Raw genomic sequence first — 12,864 nt, 5'->3', positions numbered from 1 at the left:
AAACATTCAAGGGTGACTGACTGTCCCATCTCCTTTGAGGATGCTTAGAGAGGTAGAAGCTTCTCCACAAACAACTCCTACCGTTGCAGTTCCTGGGCTATGTGCAAACCACATGGAAGCCTAAACCCGCAGGACTCACGTGATGTCTGCACAAGCCACAGGCCTAGCATGCACGTAACATCTGTGCGCAAGCCACGGGGAGAGTCTACACCCGCGGGAGGCACGTAACGTCTGTGTGCAAGCCACGGGGAGTGTCTACACCCGCGGGACGCACGTAACATCTGTGCGCAAGCCACAGGGAGAGTCTACACCCGCGGGACGCACGTAATGTCTACGCACAAGCCACAGGGAAGTCTACACCGGCAGGACGCATGTAACGTCTGTGCGCAAGCCACAGGAAGAGTCTACACCCGCGGGACGCACATAACATCTGCGCAAGCCACAGGGAAGTCTACACCCACAGGACGCACATAATGTCTGTGGGCAAGCCACAGAGAGGGTCTACACCTGCAGGATGTGTGAAATGTCTGTGTGCAAGCCACAGGGAGAGTCTACACCCACAAGACACAACCTAGTATTAAAGAAAAATTTAGCTGAACTGTATTTCACAAAGCTAAACGTAAAACCATAAAGACAACTCGTTTTTCAAGGAAGGAAATTAGGTACTATGGCTATTTTTCCCATTGTCTTTATGTTTTGTTTTTCAAAACGTTTTCAGCACATTAGCATCCATTTACTATTACAATAGATAGTGTCACTGCTGCTGCTAAGTCGCTTCAGTCATCTCTGACTCCATGCGACCCCAGAGATGGCAGCCCACCAGGCTCCCCTGTCCCTGGGATTCTCCAGGCAAGAACACTGGAGTGGGTTGCCATTTCCTTCTCCAATGCATGAAAGTGAAAAGTGAAAGTGAAGTCGCTCAGTCCGACTCTTAGCGACCCCATGGACTGCAGCCCACCAGGCTCCTCTGTCCATCAATTCAGTTCAGTTAAGTTCAGTTCAGTCACTCAGTCGTGTCCGACTCTTTGCAACCCCATGAATCGCAGCACGCCAGGCCTCCCTGTCCATCACCAACTCCTGGAGTTCACCCAGACTCACGTTCATCGAGTCAGTGATGCCATCCAGCCATCTCATCCTCTGCCGTCCCCTTTTCCTCCTGCCCCCAATCCCTCCCAGCATCAGAGTCAACTCTTTACATGAGGTGGCCAAAGTACTGGAGTTTCAGCTTTAGCATCATTCCTTGCAAAGAAATCCCAGGACTGATCTCCTTCAGAATGGACTGGTTGGATCTCCTTGCAGTCCAAGGGACTCTCAAGACTCTTCTCCAACACCACAGTTCAAAAGCATCAATTCTTTGGCGCTCAGCCTTCTTCACAGTCCAACTCTCACATCCATACATGACCACTGGAAAACCATAGCCTTGACTAGATGGACCTTAGTTGGCAAAGTAATGTCTCTGCTTTTGAATATGCTATCTAGGTTGGTCATAACTTTTCTTCCAAGGAGTAAGCATCTTGTAGTTTCATGGCTGCAGTCACCATCTCCAGTGATTTTGGAGCCCCACAAAATAAAGTCTGACACTGTTTCCACTGTTTCCCCATCTATTGCCCATGAAGTGATGGGACTGGATGCCATGATCTTCGTTTTCTGAATGTAGAGCTTTAAGCCAACTTTTTCGCTCTCCTCTTTCACTTTCATCAAGAGGCTTTTGAGTTCCTCTTCACTTTCTGCCATAAGGGTGGTGTCATCTGCATATCTGAGGTGATTGATATTTCTTCTGGCAATCTGGATTCCAGTTTGTGTTTCTTCCAGTCCAGCGTTTCTCATGATGTACTCTGCATAGAAGTTAAATAAGCAGGGTGACAATATACAGCCTTGATGCACTCCTTTTCCTATTTGGAACCAGTCTGTTGTTCCATGTCCAGTTCTAACTGTTGCTTCCTGACCTGCATACAGATTTCTCAAGAGGCAGGTCAGGTGGTCTGTATTCCCATCTCTCTCAGAATTTTCCACAAATTAATTTACCGCCACTTTAGTGGGTTCAGGGTGGGACTGGAGAGTTTCTGCTAAGCATCTGATGGCTGATCACCTGACTGCTGCCTCCCTTTCACGCTGGAGTGCCACCTCCAGGAAAGGTAGGAAGAGATGAACACTGCACAGTGTTCCTGGGAAAGGGAAATCTGATGAGGATTTCAAGTGAGCAGACTGGCCTCTTGACAGCAAGTGAGTTACCTGGATGGTTGTCAGGAAGTTCACGCAGAACATTCTCCATAATCAACAGCTAGTGTGCAGTCAAACGCATTTTATTCTCAAAGAAAATGATAAGTGCCAAAGAGGAGAATGGAGTTACTGGCTGGCATCAGAAAAGATGTGTGTTGGTGATCAGCACTTACTGTCTGCGTCTGTCCCACATTCGTGACATTGATTCGGAGGCAATTTCAAGGAAACGTAGGTCTCTGGGAACCTCAGGCAGCTTGGGGAGGAGGATGAGGATGAAAGACGAGCATTTATTAGCACCCACGACTTGCTGACCGGTGAACTAGGACCTTTATTATTTCACCGTATCTCTATGGAAAGTATACAGACTAAACTGGGCTTCCCTGGTGGCTCAGTGGTGGAGTCCACCTGCCAGTGCAGGAGACATGGGTTCGATCCCTGGTCCGGGAAGATCCCACATGCCGCGGACCAACTAAGCCCGTGAGCCACAGCTACCGAGCTCGTGCTCTGCAACAAGAAGATGCCTCAACGAGAAGCCCGTGTGCCACAGCTACAGAGTAGCCCCTCTTGCCCCAACTAGAGACAAGCTCATGCGGCAGTGCAGACCCAGCACAGCCAAAAATATATAAATAGATAAATTAGGGAAAAAAAACTATCTGAACTAAACCAACTTTGGAAGATTTTAAATAGTGTTTTTATCTTTGGTTTCCATGAGGGACATTCTGGGAGACCTCCAGACTGGGGAAAGGTCGGTTACCTAACATCTCAGGGTGAAACGGTCTTATCTGTGCTGCTGTCCAAATAGGGCAGACCTGTCTAGAGGCCTCTCATTCCCAAGCAAAGAAGGTTAACCTCGCTGATGTAGCCACCCTCACGACAAACAACAACGAAATCTTCTCCATCGCCACATCTACCCACAATGTTTAAACTGTCCCAGTTTGTTTGCTAGCGTTCAAAATCCATCTTCCAGTGTCAGCAGATCTAATACAATGACAAAAGTCACAAGGCTTGTATTACTTCTATTATCTTTCAGAAATTCAGTCACAGTGGAGGAAAACAGGAACAAAAGGAAAGCTAAGAGGAGGAGACAGGAACAGCGAACAGAATGAAAGGTACTATGAATGAATTCTTTCGGTCATTAGCTTCGTGATTTATTAACCAATTCTCTGGATGTTACCATGTGTCAGCACCATGTTAGATGCTGACATATGAAGTCAAAGGAGGCATGGCCCTTATCGTCACACAGGATAACAGACAAGGCATCAGTAACTAGGGGTCAGTTTCTCAAGTACGATAGGAAGGGTTAATAGCGATGCGCTGTAAGAACCATGCACGAGAAAGGAAATACTATCCAGCCATAAAAAAAGTCCTTGAGTATACTGTTCATAACTATAGGAATGAAAAAGGAAAGAAGGCTGTTCCCAAGGTGGGGGGAAAGTCCTGGGTTTTCCTGGTGCCAAAGAAGGTGGTAAAGAATCCACCTGCCAAGATAGGAGACAGGGGTTTGATCTTTGGTCTAGGAAGATCCCACATGCTGCAAAGCAACTAACAAACCCATGGGCCACAACTCCTGAGCCTGTGCGCTAGAGCCCAGGGGGCCACAGCTACTGAAACCCAGGCACCCTAGAGCCCACGCTCTGCAACGAGAGAAGCCGCCGCAATGAGAAGCCCAGGCACCGCGACTCGAGAGCCGCCCCGCTCGCCACGGCTAGAGAAAAGCCTGCACAGCAACGGAAACCCAGCACAGCCAAGTAGATAAATAGTTAAAAAAAAAAAAAAAAACATACTTTACAAAAAGAAAAGAAAAATCCTGCCATTTGTGACAACATGGGTGGACCGTGAGGGCATGATGCTGGGTGAACAAATACATCAGAGAAAAAAAACAAATACTATATGATCTCACTTATGTATGGAATCTGAAAGAAACAAAACCAAAAGACCAAACTGAGATACAGAGAACAGATCGGTAGTTGCCAGAGGTGGGGGCTGGGAGGTGGCAGAAACGGTGAAGGGGGTCAAAAGGTACAAGCTTTCAGTTATTAAAAAAGAATTAAGTCCCAGCAATGCAATGTACAGCATGGTGACTACAGTTAACAATGCTGAACCGACACCACCGTGTGTAAAATAGACGGCTCACGGGAAGCCGCTACACAGCACAGGACGCTCAGCCCCATGCTCTGTGATGACCTAGATAGTGGCTGGGGGCAGTGGCGGGGAGGCGAGACGTGTATACTTATGGCTGGTGGCTGGGCTTCCCTGGTGGCTCAGATGATAAAGCATCCCCTTCAATGCAGGAGACATGGGTTCGAGCCCTGGTCAGGAAGATCCCTGGAGAAGGAAATGGCAGAACCCACTCTAGTATTCTCGTTGGAGAATCCCGTGGACAGAGGAGCCTGACAGGCTCCAGTCCATTGGGTCGCAGAGAGTCAGACATGACTGAGCAACTAACAGCAAGCCACTATGGCTGATTCACACTGTCGTGCAACAGAAGCTAACGCAAAACTGTAAAGCAATTATACTCCAATTCACAATAATAACAATATTGACTATTTCACAATAAACTGTGGAAAATTCTGAAAGAGATGGGAATACCAGACCACCTAACCTGCCTCTTGAGAAATCGGTATGCAGGTCAAGAAGCAACAGTTAGAACTGGACATGGAACAACAGACTGGTTCCAAATAGGAAAAGGTGTACGTCAAGGCTGTATATTGTCACCCTGCTTATTTAACTTATATGCAGAGTACATCATGAGAAATGCTGGACTGGAAGAAACACAAGCTGGAATCAAGATTGCCGGGAGAAATATCAATCACCTCAGATATGCAGATGACACCACTCTTATGGCAGAAAGTGAAGAGGAGCTAAAAAGCCTCTTGATGAAGTGAAAGAGGAGAGTGAAAAAGTTGGCTTAAAGCTCAACATTCAGAAAACAAAGATCATGGCATCTGGTCCCATCACTTCATGGGCAATAGATGGGGAAACAGTGGAAACAGTGTCAGACTTTACTTTGGGGGGCTTCAAAATCACCGCAGATGGTGACTGCAGCCATGAAATTAAAAGATGCTTACTCCTTGGAAGAAAAGTTACGACCAACCTAGATAGTATATTCAAAAGCAGAGACATTACTTTGCCGACTAAGGTCCGTCTAGTCAAGGCTATGGTTTTTCCAGTGGTCATGTATGGATGTGAGAGTTGGACTGTAAAGAAGGCTGAGTGCCGAAGAATTGATGCTTTTGAACTGTGGTGTTGGAGAAGAGTCTTGAGAGTCCCTTGGACTGCAAGGAGATCCAACCAGTCCATTCTGAAGGAGATCAACCCTGGGATTTCTTTGGAGGGAATGATGCTGAAGCTGAAACTCCAGTACTTTGGCCACCTAATGCGAAGAGTTGACTCATTGGAAAAGACTCTGATGCTGGGACGGATTGGGGGCAGGAGGAGAGGGGGACGACCGAGGATGGGATGGCTGGATGGTATCACGGACTCGATGGACATGAGTCTGAGTGAACTCTGGGAGTTGGTGATGGACAGGGAGGCCTGGCGTGCTGCGATTCATGGGGTCGCAAAGAGTCAGACACGACTGAGCGACTGAACTGAACTGAACAGAGCAGAGTTATCATCACAAGAAAAAAATGGTCACTGTTCATGTTAACTAGACTGACTGTGGTGTTCACTTTGCAGTGTCTATAAATACCAGATCACTATCCTGTACACCCGAAACAAAAGGAAAAATACTAGATTTCACTTAAATCTCTTATAAAGACAGCCTTCCAGGAAGAGCTGCTGCTTTGTCGAGTTTTGAAAGCTTCTAGGACATTGTCTAGACGAAGAAGAAGGAGCAGCAAACCCACGGAGATGCGACTCAGCTGGGAGATGCTCGTGGCCAGGGCTCCTGGTGACCTTTCTGACAGACAGAAGTAAAGCCAACCGGGGAAGGTCAGAAACCTGGGGACAATTACCTCTTTGGTTCTGGGTTCTTTAAAACAGTTATTGAGAATGCAGTCTAAAAAGACAAGGATGAAATGGCATTGGAAGAATAAATCAGAGTTCCCACCGGGTCAGGAAAAGGTAAGCCAAAGTACAGAGCTGGGGCAGTGTTAGTCACCCAGGATGAACTCTGAGCAAAGGGTGAGAGCAGAGCCTGGGTACCGAGTTCACAGCTGCACTCCGGGTCCTACATGTGGAAACGCAGGCGGATGAATGGATAATAGACTGTGATATAGCCTACAAGGAAATACTACTCTGCAACATAAAGGAATGAACTATTGATGCAAACACGTGTGGATGAATCTCAAAATTATGATGTTGCATTAAAGAAGCTAGAGCCCCCTCCCGCCCCCCCAAAAAAAACCAAATTACACAGTTTCCATTTACATGAAATTCCAGAAAATAAAAAATTATCTGTGTGACACAAAATCAGTGGTTGCCCAGGGTGGCAGGAGAGAGGAGCAGAGCAGCCTTCAAAAATGAGAGGGAAACAGGGAGCATTTTCATATACATGTGTGAGAGAATCTGTAGCAGCAGAACGACACCCCAAGGTGTGCGAAGGGTGTTGTCCTTTAGGAAAAAAATCTAGTGGGAAATGATTCCATATGGAAAGCAGCATTTACAGAGAAGAATAAAGAGCATCCGAAATGTCTCTACCTTATCACAGAGCCTCAACCCAGAGCCAGCTAACCCCCGCCCACCTGACCATGTCCACTGCCACGCCAGCATTCCCTCCCACACCCCCAGCATCCCACCCCTGGAGCAGTGCTGGGGGTCACCCAGGTGACGTCCTGCACCCGCCCCTTGTCCTACTGCTAGGAGTGACACCACCACCTGGGGGTGGGGACCCTTCAGAGACCACCCATCGATATTACATCATCCTTCACTTTCACTCTACCTGAAGTACCGCATCACTCTTTAAGACAGTATAAAAGGAAGTTTGGGGATATCATCATAGATTTCTTTTTCAAAGCTTTCACTGAACACAACTAAAAGTTTTCCATGCTCTGATGATCCTGCTCTTGAAACGTGCTTTGATTATAACCAAGGCTTCCCAGGTGGCGCAAGTGGTAAAAGGCCTGCCTGTCAACACAGGAAACTAAGAGACGCACGTTCGATCCCTGGGTTGGGAAAATCCCCTGCAGGACGGCATGGCAACCCACTCCAGTATTCTTGCCTGGAGAATCTCCATGGACAGAGGAACCGGGCAGGCAGAGGGTCGCAAAGAGTCAGATACGACCGAGGTGACTGAGCACAGCACCAAGGATTTCACTGCATATTCTACTCTATGAAACTCAAACTTGCTGTATACGGTGAGTTTGTAACTGTATACTGGTTACGTGACCATACGTTTCACAGGCAGTTTAGTAATTACCTGTCTCCACAAACCCGTCAGACAGCATCTGCACCGTGGAAACAGAAATAACATCACTTTTCCTTATATTTGTTTTATCTGAATACAATATTCTGAAAGTGGCCTACTGAGAGAAGACTGCAGAGAAACTGGTGGCCCCTTTTGATCAGGATGCTGTATTTCTATTAAAGTATCAGAAGACTGCACTCACACTCACACCAGTTAGTCACTGTCAACAAACATTTCCAGGTACATCTCATGTTGTGTGTGTGCACGCTCAGTCGCGTCCGATTCTCTGCGACTCCATGGACTGTAGCCTGCCAGGCTCCTCTGTCCATGGGATTTTAAAGGCAAGAGTACAAAAAAATAAAAATAAAGGCAAGAGTACTAGAACAGGTTGCCATCATGGTGCTGCTGCTGCTGCTAAGTCGCTTCAGTCCTGTCCAACTCTTAGCGACCCCATGGACTGCAGCCCACCAGGCTCCTCCGTCCTTGGGATTTTCCAGGCAAGAGTACTGGAGTGGGGTGCCATTGCCTTCTCCAAGGTTGCCATTATGTTTCATGTTAATTGCTATCAAATTCAAGCTTTACCCTTTCTATACTTAGACAACTGATTTTTTTTTACTTGAATGGAATTTAGACCTTTATCCCTTTTGAATTTATCTTCATTTCCAGCCCCACCTTATACTCTGAAGATTATGCAAACTCCAAATATTTATTTTCCCTTTGGGCTTAGTCACTTTTAAAGTGCCGGCACCTTTATTCAAATTACTAATTAAAACAAGTGACATAGTCTGCATGTTACGAACTGAATGTTTGTTTCTCTCATATTTGTATGTTGAAGCCTCTCCCCCAGTGACAGGGCCTTTGGGAGATAATTAGATTTTGATGACCTGATGAGGGTGGGTCTTCATGATCGGATTAGTGCCCTGATTATATTAGGTTCCCCTGCCAGTCATTTTGCAAGTTGTTGCCTTCTCTCCAAGAATAAGGAAAGAAAACTGAACCAACATTATTTCTTTTACAATATTCTGGTCTCATTAAAAGATATTATTAAATAACTTGCCTTAATTTCAAGTGTATAAAATGAAATCTGCTATACAGAAAAAGAGTCAATCTCACAGTTAGAAAATACAGCCATTCAGGGATTCTATACTGGGTATGTGAGGAGCCAGGAAAGCTGCTAAGGCTGCGATGCAAGATATTTGCAATGATTGCTACAACTTCTATTTCCCCAGGAAGTTGTCAGTGAATACCAAACTCCTTGGAGATTTAACCCAAGGCCAGATAGTTGTATTCAGGACACCTTGGAACAGTACCAGCTTCTGTGTTTGGGCACATGGGGAAGAATGAAGCTCTTTCACAATTAACAGCAGTGATGAAAGGAGATTCTGTTTGTATGTGCTCTGGTTATCAAGTGCTGACCAGAGGGGAGGCAGGTTGGCTGTTCTGCATGTACAAGCGCTATCCTTCCCAAAGTGAAAACAAAGCAAAGCTTTCAATGGTTTCTTCTAAAAGACATGGGCCAGACTTTATTTCCATTTTTAAGTGATAATCACACCTTTGTTTTCTACCTATTTATACATCTGTATTCTATTTCTATATGGTCTAAAAATATCTACAGGGACTTCCCTGGAAGTCCAGTGGTTAGGACTTTGCCTTCCAACGCAGGGCGTGTAGATTTGATCCCTGGTTGGGGGGCTAAGATCCCACATGCCTTAGGCCCAAAAAATCAAAACTTAAAAACAGAAACAATATTGTAGCAGATTTAATAAAGACTTTAAAAATGGTCCACATCAAAAAAAAAAAAAAAAAACCACCTTAAAAACAATACCCACAGCATTTCAGTAAATTCTTGGTAACATCAAAAGATGTGTACTGCTAATCCTAGGAGACAGTCTATGAGTCACATGGATAGACTATATTATATTCTCCTTCTTTCAAGCTATAAAAACAAACCAATAGTGGGAGTTACTGAGCAATCCAGAATCTCTCCCTGCTGAATGAAATCCTTATCACATCCTCTTTGTTTCAAGTATTAGTGACAGTGACAGTTACTTCACACTTCACCCTGTAAAGCCTTTTCTAAAAGGTAAAGGAAAATCATACCTTTTCCTTAACATTTTAATCCAGATGTCAAATCAAACTGAGCACCATTAGCAGGCTCTAAGGGGAAAAGAAGTCACAGAAAGGCAAAATGCAGTCTGAGCTGTATGTGAAGAAAAAAAAAAAAAGGCTTTTTTTGATGGTTACACACTGGTCATAGCAAACACCCACTTCCAACAACACAAGAGAAGACTCTACACATGGACATCACCAGATGGTCAACACTGAAATCACATTGATTATATTATTTGCAGCCAAAGATGGAGAAGCTCTATACAGTCAGCAAAAACAAGACCGGGAGCTGACTGTGGCTCAGATCATGAACTCCTTATTGCCAAATTCAGACTTAAATTGAAGAAAATGGGAAAAACCACTAGACCATTCAGGTATGACCTAAATCAAATCCCTTATGATTATACAGTGGAAGTGAGAAATAGATTTAAGGGCCTAATTCTGATAGATAGAGTGCCTGATGAACTATGGAATGAGGTTCGTGACATTGTACAGGAGACAGGGATCAAGACCATCCCCATGGAAAAGAAATGCAAAAAAGTAAAATGGCTGTCTGAGGAGGCCTTACAAATAGCTGTGAAAAGAAGAGAGGCGAAAAGCAAAGGAGAAAAGGAAAGATATAAGCATCTGAATGCAGAGTTCAAAGAATAGCAAGGAGAGATAAGAAAGCCTTCCTCAGCAATCAATGCAAAGAAATAGAGGAAAACAACAAAATGGGAAAGACTAGAGACCTCTTCAAGAAAATTATAGATACCAAGGGAACACTTCATGCAAATATGGGCTTGATACAGGACAGAAATGGTAGGGACCTAACAGAAGCAGAAGATATTAAGAAGAGGTGGCAAGAATACACAGAAGAACTGTACAAAAAGATCTTCATGACCCAGATAATCACGATAGTGTGATCACTCACCTAGAGCCAGATATCCTGGAATGTGCAGTCAAGTGGGCCTTAGAAAGCATCACTACGAACAAAGCTAGTGGAGGTGATGGAATTCCAGTGGAGCTATTTCAAATGCTGAAAGATGATGCTGTGAAAGTGCTGCACTCAATATGCCAGCAAATTTGGAAAACTCAGCAGTGGCCACAGGACTGGAAAAGGTCAGTTTTCATTCCAATCCCAAAGAAAGGCAATGCCAAAGAATGCTCAAACTACCACACAATTGCACTCATCTCACACACTAGTAAAATAATGCTCAAAATTCTCCAAGCCAGGCTTTAGCAATATGTGAACCATGAACTTCCAAATGTTCAAGCTGGTTTTAGAGAAGCCAGAGGAACCAGAGATCGAATTGCCAACATCTGCTGGATCATGACTATGCCAAAGCCTTTGACTGTGTGGATCACAATAAACTGAAAAATTCTGAAAGAGATGGGAATACCAGCCTACCTGACCTGCCTCTTGAGAAATCTGTATGCAGGTCAGGAAGCAACAGTTAGAACTGGACACAGAACAACAGACTGGTTCCAAATGGGAAAAGGAGTACGTCAAGGCTGTATATTGTCATCCTGCTTATTTAACTTCTATGCAGAGTACATCATGAGAAACGCTAGGCTGGAAGAAGCACAAGCTGGAATCAAGATTGCCGGGAGAAATATCAATAACCTCAGATATGCAGATGACACCACCCTTATGGCAGAAAGTGAAGAGGAACTCAAAAGCCTCTTGATGAAAGTGAAAGAGGAGAGTAAAAAAGTTGGCTTAAAGCTCAACATTCAGAAAACGAAGATCATGGCATCCGGTCCCATTACTTCATGGCAAAGAGATGGGGAAACCGTGGAAACAGTTGCTGACTTTATTTTTGGGGGCTCCAAAATCACTGCAGATGGTGACTGCAGCCATGAAACTAAAAGATGCTTACTCCTTGGAAGGAAAGTTATGACCAACCTAGATAGTGTATTAAAAAGCAGAGACATTACTTTGCCAACAAAGGTCCATCTAGTCAAGGCTATGGTTTTTCCAGTGGTCATGTATGGATGTGAGAGTTGGACTGTGAAGAAGGCTGAGTGCTGAAGAATTGATGCTTTTGAACGGCGGTGTTAGAGAAGACTCTTGAGAGTCCCTTGGACTGCAAGGAGATCCAACCAGTCCATCCTAAAGCAGATCAGTCCTGGGTGTTCATTGGAAGGATTGATTATGAAGCTGAAATTCCAATACTTTGGTCACCTCATGAGAAGAGTTAACTCATTGGAAAAGACCCTGATGCTGGGAGGGATTGGGGGCAGGAGGAGAAGGGGACGACAGAGGATGAGATGGCTGGATGGCATCACCGACTTGATGGACATGAGTTTGAGTGAACTCCGGGAGTTGGTGATGGACAGGGAAGCCTGGCGTGCTGTGATTCATGGGGTCGCAAAGAGTCAGACACGACTGAGTGACTGAACTGAACTGAACTGGTATTTATGATGGCGTCAGAATTTTACACACTGATTTTAGGTACCTCATGTTATTCTGAACACCTTCTGGATGTCACCTTAATTAATCAATCAACATTCAACCATCAGGCCAACACTGCCTCCCAAACCACTGGGCTGAGGAAATAAACAAGACAACTCTATGCGGGGTGTGGAGAGAAGAGAGCCGTGAGAAGTATTATCTATTTGACAGATGAGATAAGGCAGAAGATAAAATGACTACAACTATACATCATGCATGGCTAAGCCGATTATCTCTGCCAAGATACCATGTCAAAATAAAGAAAATTACACAAATATAAGTCTGACACCCATGTTTTTTAAAACAGCATTGCATCACAAACCTCTCCTAGTTCTTCCCAAGCTATTGTTTTGAGTCTGTTAGATGAACACTTTTATGAAGTATTACCATCCTTAATTTTTTTTTTTGTTTTTAGCCTCATGGCATGTGGTAGCTTAGTTCCCAGAGCACCTCAGTCCCCTGCAGTGGAAAGGTCTTTTAACCACTGGACCACCAGAGAAGGCTCACTATCCTTAATCTTATTGACCAGTCGTTTCTATTCAGTGGAGAATAAAAAGCATTTTGCAGCGTGTTTTCTCAATTTTCTTTAAAGTGCTAAACAACAGATGCTTCAAGCCCTCCTCTGTGGTCCGCACCCTCTATCTCTGCTTCCAGTTAAGACAGCTGTCCCCTTCTTTGCCTATATAAGAACTTTGAAGCTACTACTGGAGATCAACATAAAACATGGCGATTTACTTTATTAGATAACTAA

General features: G+C 44.7%; 1 protein-coding gene across 2 annotated transcripts in view; it reads right to left on the bottom strand.

Moving 5' to 3' along the window:
- Nucleotides 1–12,864, bottom strand: part of ELOVL2 (ELOVL fatty acid elongase 2) — a 52,392-nt gene that overhangs the window by 21,107 nt on the left and 18,421 nt on the right. The window lies entirely within an intron of this gene.

The sequence above is a fragment of the Ovis aries genome, chromosome 20 (genome assembly GCF_016772045.2).
Source record: "Ovis aries strain OAR_USU_Benz2616 breed Rambouillet chromosome 20, ARS-UI_Ramb_v3.0, whole genome shotgun sequence".
Taxonomy (NCBI): Eukaryota; Metazoa; Chordata; class Mammalia; order Artiodactyla; family Bovidae; genus Ovis; species Ovis aries.
The sequence above is the reverse complement of the archived record's forward strand: the minus strand, read 5'-3'. Positions and strand labels throughout refer to the sequence as shown.